This window comes from Pleurodeles waltl, chromosome 10 (genome assembly GCF_031143425.1).
Source record: "Pleurodeles waltl isolate 20211129_DDA chromosome 10, aPleWal1.hap1.20221129, whole genome shotgun sequence".
NCBI lineage: Eukaryota > Metazoa > Chordata > Amphibia > Caudata > Salamandridae > Pleurodeles > Pleurodeles waltl.
In genome coordinates, this window is record NC_090449.1 from 519,599,421 (window position 1) to 519,612,307 (window position 12,887).

The window sequence follows — 12,887 nt, forward strand, 5'->3', positions numbered from 1 at the left end:
ATACCTCACTTGTGTGGGTAGGCCTAGCGCCCGCGACAGGAAATGTCACAAAACGCAACGTGGACACATCACATTTTTTTAAAGAAAACAGATGTGTTTTTTGCAAAGTGCCTACCTGTAGATTTTGGCCTCTAGCTCAGCCGGCACCTAGGGAAACGTACCAAACCTATGCATTTTTTAAAACTAGAGACCTAGGGGAATCCAAGATGGGGTGATTTGTGGGGCTCTGACCAGGTTCTGTTACCCAGAATCCTTTGCAAACCTCAAAATTTGGCTAAAAAAACACATTTTCCTCTCATTTTGGTGACAGAAAGTTCTGGAATCAGAGAGAGGACACATTTCCTTCCACCCAGCCTTCCCTCAAGTCTCCCAATAAAAATGATACCTCACTTGTGTGGGTAGGCCTAGCGCCCGCAACAGGAAATGCCCCAATATGCAACGTGGACACATCACATTTTTTGAAAGAAAACAGAGGTGTTTTTTGCAAAGTGCCTACCTGTAGATTTTGGCCTCTAGGCCAGCCGGCACATAGGGAAACCTACCAAACCTGTGCATTTTTGAAAACTAGAGACCTAGGGGAATCCAAGATTGGGTGACTTGTGGGGCTCTGACCAGGTTCTGTTACCCAGAATCCTTTGCAAACCTCACAATTTGGCCAAAAAAACACATTTTCCTCACATTTTGGTGACAGAAAGTTCTGGAATCAGAGAGGAGCCACAAATTTCCTTCCACCCAGCGTTCCCCCAAGTCTCCCGATAAAAATGATACCTCACTTGTGTGGGTAGGCCTAGCGCCCGCAACAGGAAATGCCCCAAAATGCAACTTGGACACATCACATTTTTTTAAAGAAAACAGAGGTGTTTTTTGCAAAGTTCCTACCTGTAGATTTTGGTCGCTAGCTCAACCGGCACCTAGGGAAACCTACCAAACCTGTGCATTTTTGAAAACTAGAGACCTAGGGGAATCCAAGATGGGGTGATTTGTGGGGCTCTGACCAGGTTCTGTTACCCAGAATCCTTTGCAAACCTAAAAACTTGGCTAAAAAAACATTTTCCTCACATTTTGGTGACAGAAAGTTCTGGAATCAGAGAGGAGCCACACATTTCCTTCCACCCAGCCTTCCCTCAAGTCTACCGATAAAAATGATACCTCACTTGGTGGGTAGGCCTAGCACCCGCGACAGGAAATGCCCCAAAATGCAACTTGGACACATCACATTTTTTTAAAGAAAACAGAGGTGTTTTTTGCAAAGTACCTACCTGTAGATTTTGGCCTCTAGCTCAGGCGGCACCTAGGGAAACCTACCAAACCTGTGCATTTTTTAAAACTAGAGACCTAGGGGAATCCAAGATGGGATGACTTGTGGGGCTCTGACCAGGTTCTGTTACCCAGAATCTTTTGCAAACATCAAAATTTGGCCAAAAAAACACTTTTTCCTATCATTTCGGTGACAGAAAGTTCTGGAATCTGAGAGGAGCCACAAATTTCCTTCCACCCAGCGTTCCCCTAAGTCTCTCAATAAAAATGGTACCTCACTTGTGTGGGTAGGCCTAGCGCCCACGAAAGGAAATGGCCCAAAACACAACATGGACACATCACATTTTTTCACAGAAAACAGAGGTGTTTTTTGCAAAAGTGCCTACCTGTGGATTTTGGCCTCTAGCTCAGCCGGCCCAGGAGGGGCAGAAATGGGCTAAAATTAATTTGCCCCCCCCCAACCCTCCCCCCGGGAGTGATCCTTGCCTACGGGATCGCTCTCCCACGTGACATTGGCGTAAAAGAAAAAATCCCCGGTGCCTAGTGGTTTCTGCCCCCATGGGGGCAGAATGACCTTAAGTCCGCCAATCTGTCCCCAAGGGGGGCAGAAATGGACTAAATACAATTTGCCCCCCAGGGGAGCGACCCTTGCCTAATGGGTCGCTCCCCATCTCTAAAAAAACATACAAACAAAATAAAAACACAAAAATAAAATTTGCCCTGGAGCCTTGAGGTTTCTGCCCCCCCGGGGGCAGATCGGCCTGATAACAATAGGTTGATCTGCCCCCGGGGGGGCAGAAATGGCCTAAAATGAATTTGCCCCCCCACCTTCTCTGGGAGCTACCCTTGCCTATGGGGTCGCTCCCCCTGCGTGACATTGGCGCCCAAAAAAAAATCCCCGGTGCCTAGTGGTTTCTGCCCCCTTCGGGGCAGATTGACCTAAAATCGGCCAATCTGCCCCCAATGGGGTCAGAAATGGTCTAAATACAATTTGCCCTCCAAGGGAGCGACCCTTGCCTAATGGGTCGCTCCCCATCTCTAAAAAAACAAATAAAAAAAAAAACACACAAAAAAAATTTGCCCTGGCACCTAGAGGTTTCTGCCCCCCCCCCCGGGGGCAGATCGCCTAATAACAATAGGCCGATATGCCCCAGGGGGGAAGAAATGGCCTAAAATAAATTTGCCCCCCAACCCCACCCCCGGAGTTACCCTTGCCTACGGGGTCGCCACTCCTGCGTGACATTGGCGCAAAAAAAAAATCCCTGGTGCCTAGTGGTTTCTGCCCCCCTTGGGGGCAGATTGGCGTAGCAAAAAACGGCAAAATGGCCTAAATACAATTTCCCCTCCAGGGGAGCGACCCTTGTCCAAGGGGTCGCTCCCCATCTGTAAAACAAAAAAAAACAAAAATCCCTGGTGCTTAGTGGTTTCTGCCCCCCTTGGGGGCAGATCGGCCTAATCAAAATAGGCTGATCTACCCCCCAGGGGGGCAGAAATGGCCTAAAATAATTCCCCCCCCAGGGGAGCGACCCTTGCCTAAGGGGTCGCTACCCTTGCGTGAAATTCACGAAAACAAAAAAAACTCCCTGGTGTCTAGTGGTTTCTGCCCCCCTTGGGGGCAGATTGGCCTCATCAAAAAAGGCCTATCTGCCCCCAAGGGGGGCAGAAATGGCCAAAATGTAATTTGCCCCCTAAGGGAGCTACCCTTGCCTAAGGGGTCGCTCCCCACCTAAAAAAAAAACAAAAAAGAAAAAGAAAAAAAAAAAATGATCCTGGTACCCTAGAGGTTTCTGCCCCCCCTGGGAGCAGATCGCCTAATAATAGGGGGCAGAAAAGGCCTTCCTAAAAAATGCCCCCCATCGGGAGCGATCCTTGCCCAAGGGGTCGCTCCCTTATGCCACTTTCAAAAAAAAAAAAATCCCTGGTGTCTAGTGGGCGTTTCAAAAGCCGGATTGCAAGCAATCAGGCTTTTGAAACGTTTGGAGAGACTTCAAAGGGAAGGAAATACATTTCCTTCCCTTTGAAGCCTCTCTGGGCCTCCCCCATGTGATCGAAAGAGAAATGCAAAGCATTTCTCTTTCGATCGCGCTGGAAGCTGAACTTCCAGCGTGATTGGGGAGGCCCTGTGACAAATCAGCGCGCGTTCGAGGTCACCTCATCCAAGGCACAGTACAGGTTAATTATAGGGGAGGGGGCATGTGGCCCCCCTCCCCAAGCCTTAAGAGGACCCAGGTACCCCATCCCATGGGGCCAAATACTTTATTATGTGGGGAGGGGGGCATGTGGCTCCACTTGCCAATCCCAAATCGTCCCTGGAGACCGTTCCCAGGGGTCATATTTTAATGAAAGGGGATGGGGCACATCGCCCCTTCCCCAAGCCTCAATAGGTTTAGGGGGCCCTCATCCCCTTGGGCCAAAAACAATTTAAAAGGGCAACAGAGCCACATGGCTCCCCTCTGTGAGCCTCAATAGGCCCGGGGGCCCCATCCCCAGAGGCCAAATGCAATCATTAGGGGGAGGGGGCATGCAGTCATCCTCCCCAAGCCTTCTTCAGCCCTGTAGACCCCAGCCTTCTGGGGCCAAATGCAATTATTATGGGGAGTGTACATATGCCCCCCGTTCCTGAGCACTTTTTGGTCTCCGGCACCCCAAACCCTGGGGCCAGAGGCATCCGCCAACTAGCAAGGTGAGGGCTGCAGGCGCAGCCACAGGGCCCCCACAGCCCCAGCTGGCTCCCCGCTTGTAGCAGAAGAGCGCATTGCTTCCACCTGGTGGAAGCAGCTATTTATGCTTGCTCTCACCTGGTGGAAGCATGTTTAAACCTCACCCTGGCTGGGATCAGACGTGTCTTCCCTTCCCGACCTACTGCAATCCAGGAAGGCATGTTTGCTCCTACCAAATGAACGATTTAAAAATGCTCATCCAGGCAGGAGCAAACATGCGTTTCCATGCTTGCTCTAGTGCGGGCAGGCAAATTACTCTGTCCTGGGTGTGGGTGTCATGGGACAGGGTAATTGAGTTGGGCCCAAGGAAGCCATCCTGCTTCAGAGGCCCAGCAGAAGGGCTGCATGCCCCCTCTCTTTAGACTTCATTTTGGCCCCAGGAATGGGGTCCCCGGGGCCTACAAAGTTTTAAGTAGGGGGCCGCGCATTCCCCCTTGACTCTTTTTTACCAATCAGCACCGGAGAAGGGGTTTGCTGGGGTCTTTAAAGGCTCAGGTGGGCCACGCAGCCCCCTCACTTTAAAAAAAAAAAGACATTGGGCCTGTTGATGGGGTTCCTGATGCTGTAAAGTTTCAGGAAGGTGGCCACGTCCCCCTCCCTTTTGTTGTATGAAATCGGTCACAGGGCCTATAAAAGCCCACGCTTGTTTTAAATAACATTTCAATCCCAAAGAGCGGGGCCCCACTCAAGCCCCCTCCATAAATATTTATTCAAAATTGGCAGGCTGCCATTTCTTTTTTTACTGCAATCTTGCAATAGTCCTGTGGGCTCACAGAAAAAAACTCAGATTTTTTTATTTTGGCACTGAGGGACCCCTCTGGGTCCCCCTCACAGAGCCTAGTGTGGCAGGGTATCCCTATCCCCCTTATTATATTTGTATTTTTGCACTTCAGGAGAGGGGACTAAGGGCCACATGTACAAAGCATTTTTTTAGTCGCAAAAGGGTGGATTTGCAGAATCTGCCCATTTGCGACTAGAAAAATGCTTTTTGGGATGAAGAAAGCCCAAATTGCGAATCAGTAACTTGTTACCGAAAAACAATTTGGATCTTGCCATTCAGTATTACGAAGGGGCGTGTTTAGGGTGGCCCTTCATAATGCAGAATCTGAATGATATGTATGATTGTTTTGTGACAGTGAATGCAGTCGCAATTAACACCAATTTTAAATTGGTGTTAACCCATTCGCAAATGGCAAGGAGTCCCATTGGGACTCCCTCCCCTTTGTGAACGCATGCAAAAATATTGTTTCAGAGCTGGCAGTGGTCCCAGGGATCACTGCTTACCCTGAATAAATGAAAAAAGAACTTTACATTTTTCTTTTTGAAATGCTGCACATTTTCCTTTAAGGAAAATGGACTGCATTATAAAAAAAACTGCTTTATTGAAAAGAAGTCTCAGACATGGTGGTCTGCTGTCCCCAGCGAGGCCACCATCCTTGTGAGTGCAGCTATTCCCACTGGGGTTGCAAATTGTGACCTACCTCATGTATATTAAGGAGGTAGGTCATGTTCGACCCCATGTGTCTGAGAAACATTTGTACTCTTCAGTTTGCGAGTCTCTAATTGCGATTTGCAATGAATCACAATCAGAGACTCGCAACATAAAATGGTCATACATCTGACCCTAAGTCCCCAGGTCCTGTAATGGCTGCCAGCAAAATTTTTCTTATGTTCCTGGTAGCCAATCAGAGCCTTGTTCCTACTGGAGTGAATTGGCTCAAGGAAAAAAGCTCCCTGGGCCAAACAGAAGGCTAGATTGTTAAATTGCATTTGAGGGAATCTCATGAGAGTTTCTTGAACCCAAGGTCCAGATATACATCGAAGTTTGGAGCTTAATATCTCTAAAACTACTGAATGGATTTACACCAAATCAGAAAAAGTATAATTTCTTGACAAAGCTCTAGCTTCCTTCTAAAATTTGGTGCAAATTCGCTCAGCAGTTTTTGCAGTACAGCTGTCTAAAAAAGTCTGTGGAAAATTCATATGGATTTTGCTTTTTGGTAGTCCTCTTTTTTATCAGCCCCATTCGATAGATCACCCAGAAAATGTCCATGCATGAAATAGGCAAAAAAGGAGCACACTTTTTTGGGAAAGTTTCATGAAGATTCGTCAAATGGTGCTAAAGTTATAAGCAAAACAAAAAAGGTATTTCCTATGGAAACATTGACCCAACACAATCTCTCTCTCTCTCTCTTTTCTAAACAAAAAGTGCCCCAGAGATTCTTGTTGAGCACGAAAAGTTTCGGGGTGATCCGACAAGTGGGCCCAAGGAAAAAGGAGGGGGTCAAAAACGTTGCATTTCCCTTGTTAATTCCCATAGGACCTTTAGACATGACTACAGCCCAAACCACTGGATGTAAATACTCCAAATTTGTCAGAAAGCTAGCTTTTGGTATGTGGATTACACAGTAGTTTTTGAGAAATTTAAGGAAATCTACATTTGTAAATCTCTGGCAATGACAACTTTGCAAATAATTACAAGCTAGTGCAGGGAAATGCACAGCTCTGATTGGATGCAATCACTTCAACCACAAAGTGTTGACAGCCATCTTGGGACTCGGCTTGAGCTGAGTCCCTAAAACAAAGTGTGAAAAAAGGAAATGGGCCAGAGTAGGGAGCACCTCACCTCCTAGGCCTGGTGCTGAGGCCCCAGAGGGACCCCGCCAAGGCAAAAAAAACATTTTTTTAAAAAAAACAATTCCTGTGAATTCACAAAATTCATGAATTTGCTGCAAAAAAGTCTAAACAAACAAAGCACAGGCACCCACATTTGTTTTTTTTAAAGCCCCTGGGTGGGCCATGTCCTGGACTTTTCAGTGCCCCAGGGACACCACCTCCCCGGGGCTTATTTTGCATTTAATGGGGGAAGGGGCATGGATCTACCCCACAGTCCCAGGGACTGCCACTTCCCCGGGGCTAAATTCACATTTGGAGGGGTGCCACATTCGAGGAGCCACCATTGGTCCTGTAGACCACCACTCCTCAGGGCCAGATCCTGCTGTGTCCGGGGGGCCCACACCAGGGACATAGCTGTGTGCTTTCGCAAAGTGGGAGCTGACCACTCCCACCAAGCAAAAGTAAACAAAGTCCACTTTCTACACATGAGAGCTGTCAAACAGCTCTCACTTGGAGAAAGCAGAGTTTTCATCTGTTTTCCATGTATGCAAATATGAGTGTGGAGACAACAGATTAAAAAATTACTCCTGGAGGCATGGAGCTGCTATGAAAGCAGCTCCCTGCTTGGAGGAGCAATGTCAGCTCCCACAGGACATGGTTTTCCCTGCGGTAATATCATTCACTTTCTCTCTTCCACCCATAATGGGATGGAAGAGAGAGCTACTCATTGCATGGTCTCTCCATGCAATGACTTCAAAGAGATAGACTAGTAAGATGTTTGGCATGAAGGCTATAAGTAAGTTTTGATCCACTCTAGAACAGCATCTCTTCTGGCCTACTGGTAAATGTCTTGGACAGCTACGTAGTAGGTTGAAGGTTCAAGCCCGGTGGCATGCCTCTGATTATTTGCTAGTGTTTTGCGTTTTTAACAATCCGTGTGATGGGTCATTTAGGCCTTTTGCATTCAGATTATTTGGGGTGAATGTCAATATCTGGATTCTACAAGGAATTGAGTCTCCTGTGGCCTAGTGGTTACATTCCCAGACTCCCCTCTACCGGAATTTGAAGGTTCCTGCCTAGGTGTGCCACTGATCCTTTGCCTGCTTTAATTTCTTTTGAACTTCAAATATTTAAGGTTCATACTGAAAGGTGAACTCACTCTTTTCAATTGACAAATACATTTTTCTTTTCAATATTTCCTGAAATATCTCATTCTAAGTGTCTCATTCATCAAGGCCCAAAACACTCTCCCTCTCTCTTTCTCTGTCTCTTTCAATCTCTTTCTCCACTCACACACCCACTCAGACCCTTACGTACCCACTCATGCGCCCACTCAGACCCTCATGCGCCCACTCACAGCCACACTCAGACCCTTGCACACCCATTCCCAGGCCCACTTAAAGTCTCACACACATACTCACAGACCTACTGAAACCCTCATGCACCCACTCACAGACCCACACAGACACTGACACATCCACTCTCACACCCAGACATACACCCTATCACATTTATTCTCACAAGCAGAGAGACAGGTCACGGCCAACTCCTGCGCACACAGACAAAGGCTATGCATAGCTAGGGGTTGGGTGATTAGGGGGGTTGGCCACAGCCTCTGGCCACAGGTCAGACTCTGCGACCAACCCGCACTGTGCATGGCCGAGGGCCATGTGCAGCCTGGGGTTAGGTGGGTATGGGGGTTGGATGCACGGCCTGGCCTGAGCCCAGGCCCTGTGGTCAACCGCCATGGTGCACAGTCAAAGGCCGTGCATGGCAGTGGTAGGATTAACGTATAGTAATGAAAATTACTTTACCTTAAAAAAACTATAGAAATTCACTGAAAAATACAAAGGTTACAGGGACGTTATAGCTAGGAAATAGAATTTAAAAAACATAGAAATTCACTTAAAAAACATAGGTTACAGGGACGTTATAGTTAGGTTTACATTTTAATACAAAACCAAAGAAATGTACCTGTTATAGTTAGAGCTATTTCAAGTAACTATATCTTGTGCCCTCACCATGCACTGCTAATTATCTCACAAATTGCGGCACTCATGATAAAATTATTAATAATATTAATGTACTATTTGCAGTAAGGTTTTGATGAAAAAGTTGTGCATTGCGAGGGTGCGACTTATAAATATATATATATATATTAACTTCAATCTCTCTCTCTCTATCTCTCTCTCTCTCTCTCTCTCTCTCTATATATATATATATATATATATATATATTTGTAATATGTAAGGACATAAGCACTGCATTGCGAGGGCACAAGCTAACTACGACTAGTGAATTTCAGTGTTTTCGTAGTATAAACCTTTGTTTTAATTCACCTAAGGATAACATCATGTTAACCTTTTTTTTCAAGTAAAGGAAGATATTATTACCATACCTAGCTATGACGTCATTATAACCTTTGTGTTTTTTCATTGAATTTATAGGATTTTTTAACATAAAGTAATATTTTATCACTGTCTCTTATGATGCCAAACCCAATTCATACACTGCCTTAGGCAGTTTGTGGCATGTGGTTGGTCACAGGGACTGGCCTGTGGCCACCCTCCTGATTGAGGATTGCCCCAAACCCTCCAGTATTCTTTTTTGCAGCGTAGCATTACTATCGTACTTTCGCAGATTTTCACAGGGATCACACAGGGCTTCGATTCAGTACAGTGGCACCCTGAAAAAAAGAAACAATGAGGAGATGAGGGGTTCCTTTGTGGTAAACCTAAATTACAGTTAGTGCTTTAGAAAACTAAAATCAGGACACATTTTCTGTAAGTTCTCACATATCTACCTCATCCATGTCACTATATCATGCAGAGTGAAACACGCACTTTCAACACCAGCAGCAGTTTGTCAGTTGACTCTCTGGTGATTAACTACAGCTTTACCACAGAGTGCTGAAGAAAAAACTTGCACTCTACCATTTATATTTAAAACAAAAATGAGGCACTCCTGAACACTATTTTGTTGTAATATGAGCTGTTGTATTTATAGTTTTCCTTTGGAAGAGACTGAAGTAAATGAGCATTGAGATGTTAATACAGGTATGACACCAGTGGGTTAAAAGTGTGAGGGAAGGTATAGTGTTTACAAATTTGAGGCATAATCTATTATTAAAGGGCTAAAAGTAGATAAATGGGGAGAAGTCTGCATAAGAACAGTAACCAGTTTCCATATCTGTTTACTCACCCACACTTCTAAGTCACTTCAAAGCATCCTAATTTTAAAAGAATGAACAATTAAAAAAAGACAATCTTTGTGCACAGCGGTGGTTGGACTACTGCAGAGGGACACCAGGAGAGGAGAGTACTGGGTTGAGACGAACTCCTGTATAGCACAGCCAGAGGCATTATGCTACGGGGGATGGCTGCCTTCTGTTGGGAGAGTGCAGAGCCTGGCCTGTACACAGTCAGGGGCCATGCACAGCGCTACTTGGGTGTTAGCTGAGGGTTGAGCACAGAGCCTGACCATGAGGAAAGTCTCTGTAGACAACCCTCACTAGTCATGGCCTGAGGCCTTACACAACTAGGCTGGGCTCTCTCCAAGAGGTGGAGGCAGGGCCAGTTTAGAATATAATTAAAAAGCCCAAGAACTTCACTGAAAAACACAAAGGTTCAAGCGGTGCTGTAGTAGGGTATTGAAATGAGACAAGAACTAACATTAAAAAAACATTGAACCCACTGAAATACACCATGTACACCATGTATTATTCAATTAACTATAACTTGAACCCATATCATGCACTGCTTATGACCTTACATATTATGCCACTTAAGATATGTTAAATGACATAATTGATGACATCATTCATTAGATCTGAAGAACAGTATTGTAAAAATTAATACTGAGTATTGTGGTCCCCAAGGTAATATGTGAGATCATAAAAAGTGCTTGATGGTAGTGCAAGTTATAGTTAATTGACTACTTCACTGGCATAGATTATGAGGCATTCTAAGCCTGACAGGGTATGTTTTGACTCATGCTCGGTGCTTCTTTGTGTCTGGACAAAGTTAGGCCTCACTGGCAAGTTCTAATAGGATCAAAACAAGTATTGTGGACTACTTTTATTCATTGAAGTTGGCTTGAATTGTATTTTACCAATCCAAAGCTGTAATACTGAGCCTGGAATGGTAAAAGTAATTTGTAACTTTTAAACTTGGGTGAATGGCACCAGTTCATCCTATGCTTAAAAACTGTGCTAGAAAAACTGACCATTTCAGGTGAGCAAAGTTAGAGTGTTGGGATATTTCTAGACATATATATTCCCAGGCAGCGGATGCCATCTGGCTAGTTATTGTTAGGATAATGTTTCTCTAGAGTTAGGATCATGTTTCCATGGGAAGAGCATTTTTTGGCTGCCTTATAACTTTGGTGCCAATTTACAAACATCCACGCAACTTTTCCCCAAAAAATCTTCCACCTCAGTTCATACTTGGAAAATTTGGGGTGTTCCGGCAAGCGGGAACGTCGAAAAAGGGGAGTCTGAAAACACATTTTTTCCTGTTAAGTTTTCCGTAGGAACATTAGACACAACTTTAAATTAAACGCCTGAATGGGTTTCCACCAAATTTGGCAGAAAGCTACATCTTGGTACAGAAAGCTTGCTTCTTGGGATTTGGTGTTAATCCATTCTGTAGTTTCTGTAGTTTCTGAGCAAGTAATGCTCAAACACTTTGTATATATGATGCCACAGGCAATCCACAGGCAAAACAGATTTAAAGCTGAGATATTATTGGCTGCCACCACATCAACAATGATGTAGTGACAGTCATCTGAGGACTCAAACTCAGTCCTGAGTCCAAGAAACAATTCAAAAAAAGATATAAGGATACTGTCTAGGGATATCCTGCCCTCCTATGCCTGTTGAGAGAGTCCCAGTGGGGCCTCCAAAAGCCAAAAAAATTTTTTCATCTTTGTGGCAAATTCACAGAGAACCCTTATAAAAATTTATAAATAAATAAAAAAATATAAATAAATATAAATATAAATAAAAAATATAAAAATGCAACCCCCTATACTAAAATAACCCCCATAGTGTGCCAGATACTCAGACAGCAGTGCAATACAGTATTTATGGGAGGTGGCATGTGGCCCCCCTCCTTGAGATTCTGGGATGCTCCTAGGAACCCACCACCCAGACGGACATTAGTAAGAAGGGGATGGGGACATGTGGCCCCCTTCCCAAGATTGAAAAGGTCTCAGGGATCACATGTCCCTGCTCCAAATATCAATAAAATGGAGGACATGACCTCATTGCAAAGGAGGAAAGGGTCCACAGCCCCTTTCCTCAAGCCTCAATATTTCCCAGGGACATTATTTCCCAGGGCCAAACTTAAATTAAAGATGAAGGGGGCACACAGCTACATTCCCTGAGTCAACAGTTTTTTTAATCAATAATTTCACTGCAAATGTTGCAGTGATATTATCAAAAATGTCATAGATGATGTGATCAGTGATTTAATATGTGGGGTCATTAGCAGTATGTTGCTAGGGTGCGAGTTATAGTTAACTTAGGGCCTGACTCTGCAGCCAACCTCGCTCTTGCAGACATCCCCACACTATGCATGTCCTTCAGCCATGTGATGTGGGGAGTTAGCCACAAGGCCTGGCCTGTGGCCAATCCCCCCAAAAGACAGCCAACCACACACTGCACAGGACAGTGTGGTGGGGGGTTGGCCAAAGGGCCTGGCCATGGGAACCTCATTACTAAGGGAATTTTTCTAAAGGAGCGGTGGGCTGCGTAACTACCCTAATTGAGCCTATTATGGCCCTGGGGCCCCATCTCCCAGGGCCACATACATTTTAAAAGGGAAGAGGCCATGTGGCCCCCCCTACCCAAGCATTATTAGACCCTAGGGACCCCATCCTCCAGGGCCTTTATTTATTAATGTGGAAGGGGGACACGTGTCCCTAATCCTTATGAGGCCCTGGGTACATCATCCTCCAGGGTCACCATTTAAAATAAAGGGGAGGGGCCTCCCATCCTGAGCTGTTAGCAGTCCAGGGACCCCAAGCCCCGGACCCACATTACTTAAAGATTGGTGCCCTGATAACTACCCAGGGAACCTACTACACACTTTTAGGGGGCTGTGGGGTAACCCCAAGCCCGTGCAGCCGAAGCTAGCTCCCCACATACAGCTGGAGCCAGCATTCTTCCAATACACAGGGATATATATATATATATATATATATATATATATATATATATACGTCCATGCCCTGTGCTCACCCCCTATAACCACCCAACCTTGCACCACGCATGGCCTTCAGCCGTACTCAGTG